Raw genomic sequence first — 14,012 nt, 5'->3', positions numbered from 1 at the left:
CAGGAGCAGCAGTGCGTAGCACACGCTTCTTAATTAGACCGGGGTTCGAGCCCGTGACTACCAAATACCGAGGATGCTGAAAGGTCAGGAAATGACCACCGCATATCCCCGGAGCAATATTGCTAATGCTCATAAAAACCAAATAACAACAACATTGACTCCACTCAAAGAACGCAATTCTCCCCATCATCACCCGCGCATACAGCACGGTAAGCAGACATGCCCTGCAGGTCCTTGCAGGCGTCCTCCCTCTGGATTTGGAGATAGTGTGCAGGGGACTCCTACACCACCTAGCCAAGGATACCAGAAAAACCTGCCCGGTTACACTATGGACCCAGAAAATGATCGCGCTGCAGAAAGAGAAGGCTCCAAGCTTACCTGATGCAAGTGTGGCAAGAACGATGGAATCATTCCCACACTGGAGAAATTACCAGGAAATTTGTTCCCAAGATCGACCGGATCTTCCCCATGGCACTGAGCTGGTTCTCACCGGGATTGCGGCCAACATATCTTTTAACAAGGCATGGAACAATCAAGGCCTGGAGAACTGGCAGCACCTCATGTATGACTGCCAGCTTTATGACGACCTCCGCAACATCCTGATAACAAAACTGACCTACTTACCCAGAAGACAGGAACACCACCTGGGAGGAATATTTGGAAGGAATACACAAAGGAGTAATATCTGGCATTCTCCGACTTCGCCCAGGAGATCTTCACGAGGCGTAGGTTACTTAGTGTCGTGGAACGCCACTGACATATCCCATAAACGTGACAACTTCAGTGGAATGGACATAAGCCCTATGTATGACAATACTACCGGTATTGTCATACATAGCACCTGAACCTGACACTAATAGATGCGCAAGATCACAAACGATTTGATATCAACCACTAAAGCTTGATGGCAGATGGACTCGAACCAACGTGACATTGAACTTGTACACGTACCAGGATCAGATGTTAACCAACTGACGATGACATGAGATGGTTTTTCCCTGCACACCACATGGACCATCTGCTCTGCACTCCTTTGCGTGGTGCCTTTATTCATGTTCCCTGGCGGGGAAGATGACGGTTCTCTTTCCCCCTTTCCTCCGGGTGGGGCCTGGGCCAGCCTCATTGACCATATTGGGGTCACCTTCTCTATCGTCCCCATATTTCTACCTCTCACCCCCAGTCTTCGGTCTCCTTCCCCTACTCTATCTATACACTAGCGTAAGCCCCACACAAGTTCCAAAGTTTAATTACGTCCAAATTACATCGTTTATAATCCATTTGGCTTTTCCTATCCTAGTGCTCACCCCCAACTACTTTTTTCTTTTTTTTTTTTTTTTTACATAGGCCCTAGCCACTGAAATCTCAGGAAACTAGGTGGCAGGGAATGCCAGAGTAAAATATAGAGCTACTGAGTACCTAGTCTGCCTCCACGAGGCTAAGTGTGTGCAACGGTGTCTCCCAATAGGAGCCAAATGGCTAAATAGACAGAAGAACAATGGGCTATGAATATGTGTGGTGTACATAACACCACACATATTCATAGCCCGCACACTTTTAAATCTCTGGCCTTAACAGTGAACTGTAACACCCACAATTAAATCTACACGAAGATGGGGGGGAAACTCCTAGTGCCGTTAGACACGAAAACACTTTACACTTACCTAAACATCACTGCCGACCAGATACACCCTTTCATGGCAATGGTCTTCCTCTCTGGCGGTGCCATCTTTCAGCAGGATAATGCGCCATGCCACACCGCCCGGACTGTTCGATACTGGTTCGCGAAATATGAGGAAGACTTCCAGGTATTGCCTGGCCTCCAAATTCCTCAGACATCAATCCCATCCAGCATCTGTGGTTTGTGTTGGAACAGCAACTCCGATCTGCGGCATCTCAACCACCGACCTAGCAGGAGTTAAAAGGATCTGCTGGTTACGTGTTGGTACCGGATACCACAAGACACATTTAGAAATCTTGTAGCGTCAATGCCTCGTCGGTACGAGCTGTTTTGGCTGCACGTGGAGGACCAACACCATATTAGACAGGTGGTCATAATGTTTTGGCTCATCGGAGTAGCTACCAACTTTTGACTTTCAAAAAGCTGCAGATCAGGTATTTGTAAGAAAGAAAAAAGTTTTCGGGCCAAAAAAAAGCGAACGGGAGAATTTTTTTCAAAAACCAGAAGTGTTTCACAAAACACTGGAGGAGACCAGGATTTTTTAAAGAAAAAGCAGGTTTTTTTTAATTTCCACACTGCACTAGATATTAAATTTCACTGGAAAAAATACACATTTAAGATGAAAAAAAAATGCAGCAATAGGATTGTTTACAAGTACAGTATGCTTTTAAAAAATACTACAGGAAAAAAAATGTTAGCTTAAGTAACATTTTTTTCCTGTAGGTTTTTGTTTGGATATTCCATTAGACACTAATTGATTTTGATTGCTGAAGTCAAGGCAGATACTACGGCAGACTTGACCTGCTCAGAAACGTAGTCAAAAGTTTTGTTCATAACAAATACCCTGCTATCTAGCATTGGATGTAAGCAGCATTTAAAATGCTTCACCAAAAAGCTAAGATCAGAACTCGGTGGGTTTTTTTTAATTTGTCACGATTTTGCGACACGAAAATGACTTCACTTCCGGTTTTTCGGTTTGATCGACAAACCGGAAACGATGATTTTGCGACACGAAAATGATGTGTCGCAAAATAGTAACAGAACAGTGAATTCCAAATGGACGAAAGAGGGGGTGAATCAGTTCTCAATGACGAAAATGACGTCATTTCTGGTTTGGCGATTTGATCGACAGACCGAAAATAACGATTTTACCTGGAATGATGTTCCTTCAGGTTTGTCGATTTTATCAACAAACCAGAAGTGATCAGAACGCTGAAATGACGATTTCGCGACGCGCTATTTCCGTGTCGCGATTTTGACGTGTCCCAAAACCAGGTGTTAACACGATTCTGTCGATTTGAAGCACCATTCGTGCGACAAGGCATGAATGCTGCTTCAAATCGACACGTCTGTCGTTTAACCGGCGTTATTTTCTTGTAACATGTGAATGCATGTTTGTGCGTTTGAAGCTCCCTGAAGCCTCGCTAGCAGAGCCACACTAACTTGTCGATCATTGCGATGGCGTCTTCTTTGTTCTTGCTCAAATCTTTGGGAGCATTATTTAGTCACAGCAAAATGTGCGCGTGTGGACTACCGCGATGTTAAAATTCTAAGCGCTTGAAAAGTTGACCAGGTAAAATTGACCAAACGTGCTATAACGTTTCGACTGCAATATGTTCATAATTACATCCACCATCTATCGCACAAGTTAGAGCGTCTTCGTTCACTAGCGTCGCCTTCTGCACGAAGTCAATGTTGCTCGCATCGTCCTCACTAATACTGCGCCACTTATTCTCTAGCTTGTACAATAGCTGAAGCAAGCGCGCCCAACCGATTTCATTGGCACTCAGATTCAAGAACATTGTAGGTTTACCGAGCTGTCTAATCATAGCGAATAGATCGCGCTTAAGTTGAGCCGAGTAGCAGGTCGAGATTGGAATTGTCCTTAGGAAGGCCAAATTGTTTTCGATACAGCTGTTAATGCATTCTTTGGATTGATCTTACTCGCGCGTTAGTTTTCTATTTTTACCTATGTATTTGAAAGCCAATGTCAAAGAGTCACTCGTTCTCAATCTCATTACCTTCATTGCTACGTCAAGGAGATGATATGAAGTAACGTTGCGTCGGTCAGATCGTCTGAGCTCGCTCATTGCCATCATGAACGGAATCACACGTAAATTCTCTCTAAACGTTCCGAATTATCCAAGATAAATGCTGGGAAAGGACAGTTCCTCTGCGTGCTCTGTGGTATGTTAGTTTCTTCTGGGCTTATTCCAAGATATTTATCGTCGCTACACAACGTTTGCTGTTGGGCGATGAGACTTTCCTCGATTGGAACCACTTTGCTTATGTCGTTTTTAGATAATTAATTTACATGTGACTGTCATCAAAGAACAACTGATCTATCGTGATGTAATACAATCGATAGAGAGACATGTCGACCAAATATTGAAGCCACTTGTTTTCATACTAACCCGATCAAATTGCTGGACTAGTGCATTTTCTTGTGTATTATATGCACAAATAAGGCGCCTGAGACACGCATGCGGACAATACGGAATTCTGGGCCAAGTGATCAATGTGCCGGTATCAGTCAATCTCCCTCGGCAAGCGATGGACCATCGTGTTGACTGAAACAAGCACATTTATTGCTTGGCCCAGAATGTCGTATTGTTCATATGCATGTCTCAAGCGCCTTATTTTCATGAACGGTAAGCGAGGAGAAATAAGCTTCTCTGTCACTAAATCCAACTTCGGTAAATGCAATGTAATTTCTGGGTAGACAAAGCCGTTCAACTACGATAACACTGGAACGATGCTGTTCTTAAGTTCTCTGCAGCTATTACACACAATGATCCCGTCGACGTCAACATCGGGAAATGCAGTCGTATCAAGGGTGTATCTTTAGCAGCTGGTTTCTTTGTGTCGTTTTCGAACCACAGACGATCGCAAAAATGTAGCATACAGACCAGAAATCATTTTTCATAAATATCCTTTCAGACACTTGATGTGCGTTCTTATGTAAATAGTAGTCGATGTAAGGAAAAGGAGTTTGATCATTTAAACTAATCTGTTCTGCAATTGGAGAAATGTTCCGTTGTACATAATTAATACTCACTTCGGGACCATTATTGTTAGATGGAGCAGCGGCATTGCTGGTTGAAGGCACTGCTAAATCCAAAGCTCGATTTTCTGTGTGTCTTTTAGGCAATCTCAATCATTGTCGTTTTTCTCGCTCATTGCTACCTCCACCTTTATTTATTAAGTTGGCTTGCTCGATGCTCTCGACAATACTCTGCATTTGACTTCGGCGTCGTTGAAATCCTGTCTCGCTTTTCTGTAACCACTCTGAATGGGTTTGTTGGTTTAAGGCCTGGTTGGGTTGGAGTGTTCGAAATATACATCAAAGCTCCGTTGTTATTAGTAATTATTTGATGAATGGATTCCTCTAAGAACACGGAAGCAGCACCGGAGTCATGGGAACAGTATACTGATGAGAACACAGGAAGTGATAAAAGCGACGATAATTTCTCAAAACCATTTTCTTCTTTGAATATAAATGCTCCGCCATTTGTGCCTTCTTTTGCTACCTTAGCAGCTGCTAAGGCACAAATGGAAGGACAGGGGGATGAAGAAACCACCGAAGATGCTGATCAAGATCTCCCACCAGATACTGCAGCTGCAGAAGGAGAGCCACCACCCGATAAGACATCTGAAGATGTTTCTCCTGGAAGTGATGATTCACCAGCTGATTGGGAAAGTGTAGATATAGAAGCAAATCATACTGGAGATGGAGAAGGAAAAGAAGAAGAAATAGAAACTGAGGCAGTCCCTAAAAATAAAAAAAAAAAATAGTTAAGAAAGAAGAAGAAGGACCAAGGAAGGAACATGTAAATGTTGTATTTATAGGTCATGTCGATGCTGGTAAATCTACTATTGGTGGTCAGTTATTGTATCTTACGGGAATGGTAGACAAAAGAACATTAGAAAAATGTGAACGTGAAGCAAAGGAAAAAAACAGAGAATCGTGGTACCTTTCTTGGGCACTTGATACCAACCAAGAGGAAAGAGATAAAGGTAAAACAGTAGAAGTTGGACGGGCTTATTTTGAAACAGAAAATAAACACTTTACTCTTCTGGATGCTCCAGGGCATCGTAGTTTTGTACCTAACATGATTGGAGGTGCATGTCAGGCAGATCTAGCGGTTTTGGTTATTTCTGCTCGCAAAGGTGAATTTGAGACCGGATTTGAAAGAGGAGGACAAACAAGGGAACATGCTATGCTAGCTAAAACTGCAGGAGTTAAACATTTAGTAGTGTTGATAAACAAAATGGATGACCCAACAGTTGAGTGGTCTGAAGAAAGGTATATTGAATGTAGAGATAAACTAATACCATATCTTAAAAAATGTGGCTTTAATCCAAAAACAGATTTAATGTTTATGCCATGTTCTGGGCTCACAGGTGCTTTCTTAAGAGATTTAGCAGATGAAAAAACATGTCCATGGTACAGGGGTCCTAGTTTCCTTCATTATATTGATAGCCTTCCTCCATTAAATCGGCCGGTTGAAGGGCCTTTTAGGATGCCTGTTGTCGACAAATATAAGGATATGGGAACTGTTGTATTAGGCAAAGTTGAGTCTGGGATGGTCAAAAGAAATCAACAATTACTTTTGATGCCAAATAGGAAACCAGTCGAAGTTTTACAACTTTGGTCCGATGAAGATGAGGTCTCTTCAGTCACATCAGGAGAAAATGTGAAGATAAAATTAAAAGGAGTGGAAGAGGAGGAAGTGTCTTCAGGTTTTGTTCTTTGTGATGCCAACAACCCTTGTAGGACAGGAAAGGTGTTTGATGCTCAAGTTGTAATTCTAGAGCACAAGTCCATAATATGTCCTGGATATAGTGCTGTGCTTCACATCCATGCCTCAATAGAAGAAGTAGCAGTTAAGGCTTTGATTTGTCTAATAGATAAGAAATCTGGAGAAAAAAGTAAAAACCGCCCACGATTTGTGAAACAAGACCAGATTGCAATAATGAGAATGGAATGTGCAGGAGTTATATGTTTAGAATCCTTTAAAGAGTTTCCTCAAATGGGACGATTTACTTTACGAGATGAAGGAAAGACTATTGCTATTGGTAAAGTACTACGAGTTGTAGAATAGATAGCATTATGGTTCAGTGAAAGCAGGAAGCTCCTAACTATTGAAATGTGAATGAACTGCTAACTGTTCACCATGACTGGATCTGTACTTCCTGCAGCTATCCAAAAATCTGTATAAACTTATGCAATGAAGCAAAGAAAATTTTCTCCTATTTTTTTTTTTACTTTGGTAGTAAAGCAAGCATAACTAAATTGAGTCTGTAACATTTTAAAGAAGTAATGAAACTTCTGTAAAAAAAATCCAAAAAACTTAAACACTTTTAAACCAGGTATATGAAATCTATAAAGGAATTATGCCAGCTGAGAAATATACTGCTTTAGTGGTGGAGATATGCATCAAATTTATCCCTGTAGAAACTTGCAAAAAAAGAAAAGAGAACACAAAGGCTATAGTAGTGTGGAATTCAGTCCCTTTCACTGCTCAGAAAGTTATTGATGTGAAAATATCTATAGCGGCACCTTATGGAATGAAACGAAAATGCGGAATCCAACAATACAAATACTTGTATTGGTTGCAATCATAGTATTCAACAAATGGCTACAATCAAATGGGCAATAATCCACAATAGTAATCAAATAAGTAATTAGGCTACAATCAAATGAGTAATTATTCGGTAGAGTAAATAGCGGGCGTGTGCATAAAACATTATATCGTTCATACTAAATATTTCGGACTGAAGTAGGACGCTAATGTTGCTAACGTTGATTCGGCGTGAGCATAAAACGTTACATTGTTAACAACTTCGGTTCTAGCTGTTCGATTTTAAAAATGTTTTGATTTTCGTCAAAGATGTTTTCACATAAAACATCTCCGAAATAAGCTTGAAACCCTCGAACTCGAACAACTCTAGTTGTCCAATAGCATGGATGTAATTTGTCTATCAGAAACATGGCTTGAACCTGACCAGGAGTCAATAGCCTGTGCTCCGGCCGCTGGATATTCATCGTTCTTCACATCAAGATCTCAATCTAGAGGCGGCGGTGTTGCCATCTTCGTCAAAGATTCCAACCTGAAATTTGTACACATCACATCTAGCAACTCCTTATTTTATGAAGCAATACTCGTGACTGTGAAGTTTAATGCCTGTTTAATCGATTTAGCGGCAATCTACATACCTCCAGCTCCAGATATTGCAAAAATTGACGATGCTACCGGCTGGATAATAAGTAGGTTACACCCTTCTGCTACTCACATTCTCTGCGGCGATTTTAACCTTCCACCCCAAATGAGCCCCCTACTTCAGCGACTAATGAACAAACTCTGTCCATTAAAGTTGACGATTATCAATCAGGAGCCAACGATAGGCACTAATCTTCTCGACTTGATTCTATGTTCTGGCATTTGCAAAGTCGACATTCCACCAGAAACGTCCTTCAAATCAGATCACGACCAAATTGTATTACTTCTTGTTCTGCCTATGCCCAGATTCAATTGCCATAATACTGTAGAAAAGAAAATCATATTTTCTCCGACTTTTCTAGATCCAAAAAAGTGCCTCGAGGCAGAGCAGTCTATTCCATGGCATGTGCTTGATGGATGTGACCTAATCCTCGCAGTTGATCTAATCACAAGATGGATAAATACAGTCACCCTCTATGCGTCAGCCAAAACTGTACGAATTTCTTCACGGACTACAGCTTGGTGGAACAAAGATCTAGCACGAAGTTTCCACAACAAGCAGTACCTTCACAGGCAACGGAAAATCTCTGACACAACCCAAGATCGGATCGTATATTCCAGAGCAAGAGCTGTTTTCAACAGACTCAAGGCATCAGCCATAAAGAGATACACCGATGCTACCTTGTCTAAAGGAAAAGCGCCATACCCATCCAGACAGAGTCTCATTAATTCAAATCTTGATCTAGATAACTGGATGGACTACATTTCAAGATTCAAAGCTAATTCCGCTTCTGCAGAAATTCCTCTCCAAAACTCTCAATTTGCCCTTACCTTTCCATAATTTCCATCACAAGACAGCAAATAATATATGCTATTAACTCCCTGCGTCCATCTAGTACCGATATAAGATACCTCACTTCATAATTAAGTGCCTTAGCCCATACATCCTAGATGCATTGTTCTCAATCTACAACTCGGTTTTTTCCACACGAGTTTTCCTTGCTCAATGGAATAAATATTCTGTGCGTCCACTGCCTAAGGTTAAAGCGCCAACAAGCCTAAAAGATTTCACACCAATCTCAAATTCTTCCACCCTCCTCAAACTTCTTGAAAAGGTACGCCTTCCAGCATTAAACAAACAGCTGATACCACAGAAACTGAAATAGTTCCATTTCGCAATCGCAAATAGATCCACCATAACAAACCTCATGGCCATACAGACATCAGTTCTTCAAGCCATCGAAACTAAATCCGAATTAACTATTGTGTATTATTATTATTATTAGCTATATGGTGCAAGGAAGCCTGAGGCTTATGCTGCATCAGCCAAAAAAAATTACCAAGTTACCCTGAGAGAGAGAAGTAGAAGGGAATCATCAAGAAAGAGAAGAACGATGGTATCCAGCTCAGAACCCTGGGTGTGCCAGGCCCATACTCACCAGATGTAAGCCCCTGGGGTTATTAATTAACCTAACTGCCCTCTCCTAAATGGAATCAAGAAGCCTGGGAGAGGTTTTGGGGGAACCACCCCAGTTGTGGGAACAATATTCCATGGCAAGGCGGATTTGCGATTTATACAGAGTGAGCAGCTGTTTGGAAGAAAAGTAACGCCGAGAGCGAAAGAGAAAACCAAGTTTTTCAAATGCAGAGGAAGCAATATTTGTAATATGCTTGTGCCAAGAGAGATTATAAGTCAGGGTAATCCCCAAAAGAGATACACCTAATTCTGTTTTTGCACGAACTTTTTTTACACGAATTTGGTTTAACACGAATTCAAAATAAATATTTCATTCTCTTTTTACGCGAGTCATTTTGATTTAACACGATTTCTATGAATTTTTTTTTGCCTAAATTCTAAGAAACTTTTTTTTATTTGTGGCATATTAGTATCATTTCTATATTACACGCACCAATTGATTGGATAACAGCTAGTGTGTGCGTTTTGAAACGCATGCTTTTGCTTACCAATGTGTACGTCTAGGTATCTATGAATCATCAACGTTTTTATTGAATTTGGTGCACATCTACGGTATTCGTGCATTATATCTTCGGCAGACATGTAGTAGTAAGCTCTATTTCAAAGTGAAAGAATCTTTAGTGAAATTTGTGCACATATAAATTTATTAATTTTGCCGATAGTCAATAAATTGTAAGTTTACAAAATTTTCATACCTTTTTTTATTAATTATAACTGAGATATTTTGCGGTAGCCCTTATATAATGTCGAATAATTCGCCTATTACCAAAATGAAAAGGAAAGCGATTTCTTTGGAACTTAAAATTCAAATTTTAGATCGTCTTGCAACTAGACAAGGGGCTACGTCTGTAGGAAAGCATTTTGGTGTACATGAAGCTACCGTAAGAACTATTAAGAAAAATGAAGCTGCAATTAGGAAGTCGGTATGTTCTGGAACAAAAGTAAGTGTTAATTCATCATCATATACAAGAGATATTGTCAAGGAAAAAATGGAAAAGGCCCTGGTAATATGGATAGAAGATCAGTCACAAAAAAGAGTACCAGTAGATGGAAATGTCATCAAGCAAACAGCACTAAGAATTTACAGACAGATTAAAGAAAAGGAGCCAAGCACTTCATCTCAGTTAAACAGAAAGTATGAATTTTCTGCGAGTACAGGTTGGATGACAGGGTTTCTTAAAAGGAATGCTCTTCATAATATAAAAATTAAAGGTGAAACTGCATCTGCAGATGAATCGGCTGCTAAAGTATTCCCGCAGGAACTTGCAAAAATTATTGAAGATGGAGGATACACTCCTGATCCAGTGTGGAATGCAGATGAAACTGGTTTCTTCTGGAAACGAATGCCGAACAGAACGTATGTAGCCAAATCGCAGAAAACTGCTGGTGGTTTTAAGGTAGCTAAGGATCGTGTGACCTTATTATTTTCCTCCAACGCTTCAGGAGATCATATGTTGAAACCACTGCTGGCAAATCGAGCCCTAAACCCACGTTCAATGAAAGGTGTAGATATCAATAAACTGCCTGTTCACTGGATGGCACACAAGAAGGCCTGGGTGACCACTACTATTTTTACAGAATGGTTCAACAAATGTTTCGTCCCGGAAGTCAGACGTTATATGAATTTGAAAGGTCTCGAATTTAAAGTTCTTCTGATTCTTAACAATGCACCCGGCCATCCTGTCTTGGAACACCCAAACGTACAAATTTTATTTCTGCCATCTAATACTACATCTTTGATACAACCGCTAGACCAAGGTATAATTGCGACAATTAAAACATACTACGTAAAACGAACATTCCAACACGTTTTGGACAAACTGAATGATGAAACACTAACAGTCATTGATGTGTGGAAGAAATTCTCAATTATGGATTGTATCAATCAAGTTGGATTAGCGTTAACTGAATTAAAACCAGCAACTTTAAATGCGTGTTGGAAAGCGGTTTGGCCACAATGTGTAAAAAGCAAAGATCCCATCATCCCTAATACGACCGAATTTCCCAACATCATTACAATGGCACACAAAATTGGTGGAGAAGGATTCGATGATCTATCGTTTGAAGATATTGATGAATTGTTAACCGACAAAGCCCTAAGCGAAGATGAAATATTAGAGGTTGTCCTTGGGACTCCTTATCCCACAGAACGTAGTGATAATGAAGAAAATGATCCTGTTCTAAATGCAGATTTAATAAAAGAAGGTCTGGAACTGGCCAGAAAATTAGGTAATCATTTTGTCAAACATGACCCTAATGAGGAACGCGCTGGGAAGTTTCAACGTGAACTGAAGTTGTTGACAGCCTCTTACAGAGAATTATATAACGGCCTAACCAAAACACGAACACAACGATTAATAACTGAATTCGTTCGTAAAACCGGTGAAACATCAGCACCAGAGGAGACTCGTGCTGATTTTGCTGAAGAGATCACAGAAAGAATTTCATTAATAGAGGAAGAAGACGATGTCCACAACATTTCTAGTGATGGCAGTGATATTCCAGTCGTACGCAAACATATGCGCCGTTTATTATCAGAAAGTGAAAATGAATAAAATCTTATGTGTAAAACAGATTTTTTTTGTTCATGAAGAATTTTTTTTCATTTCATATGCATACAAATTTATTTTAGTACATTTTAATTACATATTATTACATGTGTATTTTGTTGAAATAAAATAATAAGCTTAAAACGAATATTTTATGTGTTTTTTTTTTAATTATTTTTACTGATTTTTTTTAGATCCGGAACCAATCTTCTTTTCTTCCATAAATACAATGTCTTTTTTTACACGAATTTTTTTTACACGTATTTTTCAGGAACGTATCTATCGTGCAAAAACAGAATTAGGTGTATATCATTTTGCCTAGAAATCGGAGTGTCACCAAAGATAAGCATAGGAGCAGAAGAATCATTTTTGTGAGATAGTAGTAATAGTGGCATGTGATGCAAGAAAGCATGTGTATGAGCTTATGAAGCATCAGCCAAAAAAAAAAAAAAAAAAAAAAACACACCATTCCCTCCAAATGCTTGTCCAGTTCCTCCTTAAATTTATTCAACCTATCAACTTCCACAACGACAGATGGAAGTTTGTTCCAGCAATTAACCAACCGCTGTCTAAAGGCAAATTTCCGCACATCTATTCTACATCTGTCTTTTCTTAATTTGAATTTATGCCCCCTTAGGTTCGTAATCTGAACAATTGGAAGGATCTCATCAGAATTCAGCGTGCTCAACCCATTCAAGGCCTTATACACCTCAATCAGATCACTGCGCAAGGCCTAGTCTCCAGCCACTGCAATTTGCAGAACTTAAGCCTCTCTTGGTAAGAGGATCCCTTCATTCCCCTCACCAATCTTGTTGCCCTTCTCTGTACACGCTCAAGTAAATCTACATCCTTCCTAAAATGAGGCCTCCAGACCTGTACGCAGTACTCAAGGCGTGGCCTGACCATTGCCTTATACAGAGGGATAATCACCTCCTTTTGCCTGCTAGCAAAATTCCTATATATCATGGACAAAACCCCATGACCTGCCCTGGCAGCTTGTCTGCATTGCTCAGAAAACTTCATATCTGCCTACACAATTACTCCCAGGTCTCTTTCATTTTCTACCACCTTAAGTGTAGTACCACACAGTTGGTACCTTTCTCTGGGGTTACTTCTACTCATATGCAGTACTTTGCATTTGTCAAGGTTAAACTTCAGTTGCCGATACTGAAGCTGCATTTGACAGCCTAGACCTCACAGCCCTTCTCAGTCTTCTGTAATTCTTCTTCAGGATTAATGGAGACCTACTAGCTTTCTTCACCGCCTTATTGAGGAATAGAAGTGTCCACCTCACAATGAAGAAGACCCACTTTATAATAAAAATCAATGCAGGAGTCCCACAAGTTGGCGCCCTGTCTGGCCTACTTTTCTCAGCCATTCTAATTCCTTTCATGCGTCCCCGTGATGATGCTCCAATATATGTCGACGATATAAAGTTAATCCCACCGTCTGCAAACCCAACGGCAATTACGTCTTCAACACAGAGAACCTGACCGCTCTTTCAACTTACTTGAAGATGTTTGGGTTTAATCCTTCAAAATCTGCAATAATGATTTACTCATTGAAAGAGCAACGAACAGTAATTCAACCATCAGTTTTGGGTACTCTCATCCCAGTGGTTACTTGCCATAAGGACCTCGGTGTCTATTTTGATCCGAAGCTGAAATTTAATGTTCACACAGAATACCCCAGGAAGCGAATTAACACCCTACGCTGGAGAGCGATGCAACACTTACTTCATTCCAACGATGCCGCAACCACTACCAGATATCTTCAAACCATTGTTTATCCGGTTATTTTATACACTGCTAAAATTAGGGCATCTGCGTCGCCCTCACTTCAAAAACCGGTGTTCTCGTGTGAATACTGGACCCTGAAATGGGCCACAAATAAGCATCGCCGACCCCCTCAATTGACAACAACTGACATTGCCGAGCAGCTAAATGTACCCAGGCTCCCGAGGTTAATTGACAGCAGGCGTTTAATAACTACATTAAAAAATGTACATTGGAGTGATAAATTCCCCAAACATTGGGATTTCTGTCAGTGGCACAATCCTCTGCGATCCTCGAGGTCAGACTCCA

General features: G+C 40.5%; 1 pseudogene; it reads left to right on the top strand.

Annotated features, from left to right (window-relative positions):
* The first annotated feature begins 4,981 nt into the window (after positions 1-4,981).
* LOC150080868 (eukaryotic peptide chain release factor GTP-binding subunit ERF3A pseudogene) lies at positions 4,982-7,097 on the top strand (annotated as a pseudogene).
* The last annotated feature ends 6,915 nt before the right edge of the window (positions 7,098-14,012 follow it).

Source organism: Mastigoproctus giganteus, chromosome 9, assembly GCF_048544385.1.
Source record: "Mastigoproctus giganteus isolate SK-2022 chromosome 9, ASM4854438v1, whole genome shotgun sequence".
Classification (NCBI taxonomy): Eukaryota; Metazoa; Arthropoda; class Arachnida; order Uropygi; family Thelyphonidae; genus Mastigoproctus; species Mastigoproctus giganteus.
The sequence above is the reverse complement of the archived record's forward strand: the minus strand, read 5'-3'. Positions and strand labels throughout refer to the sequence as shown.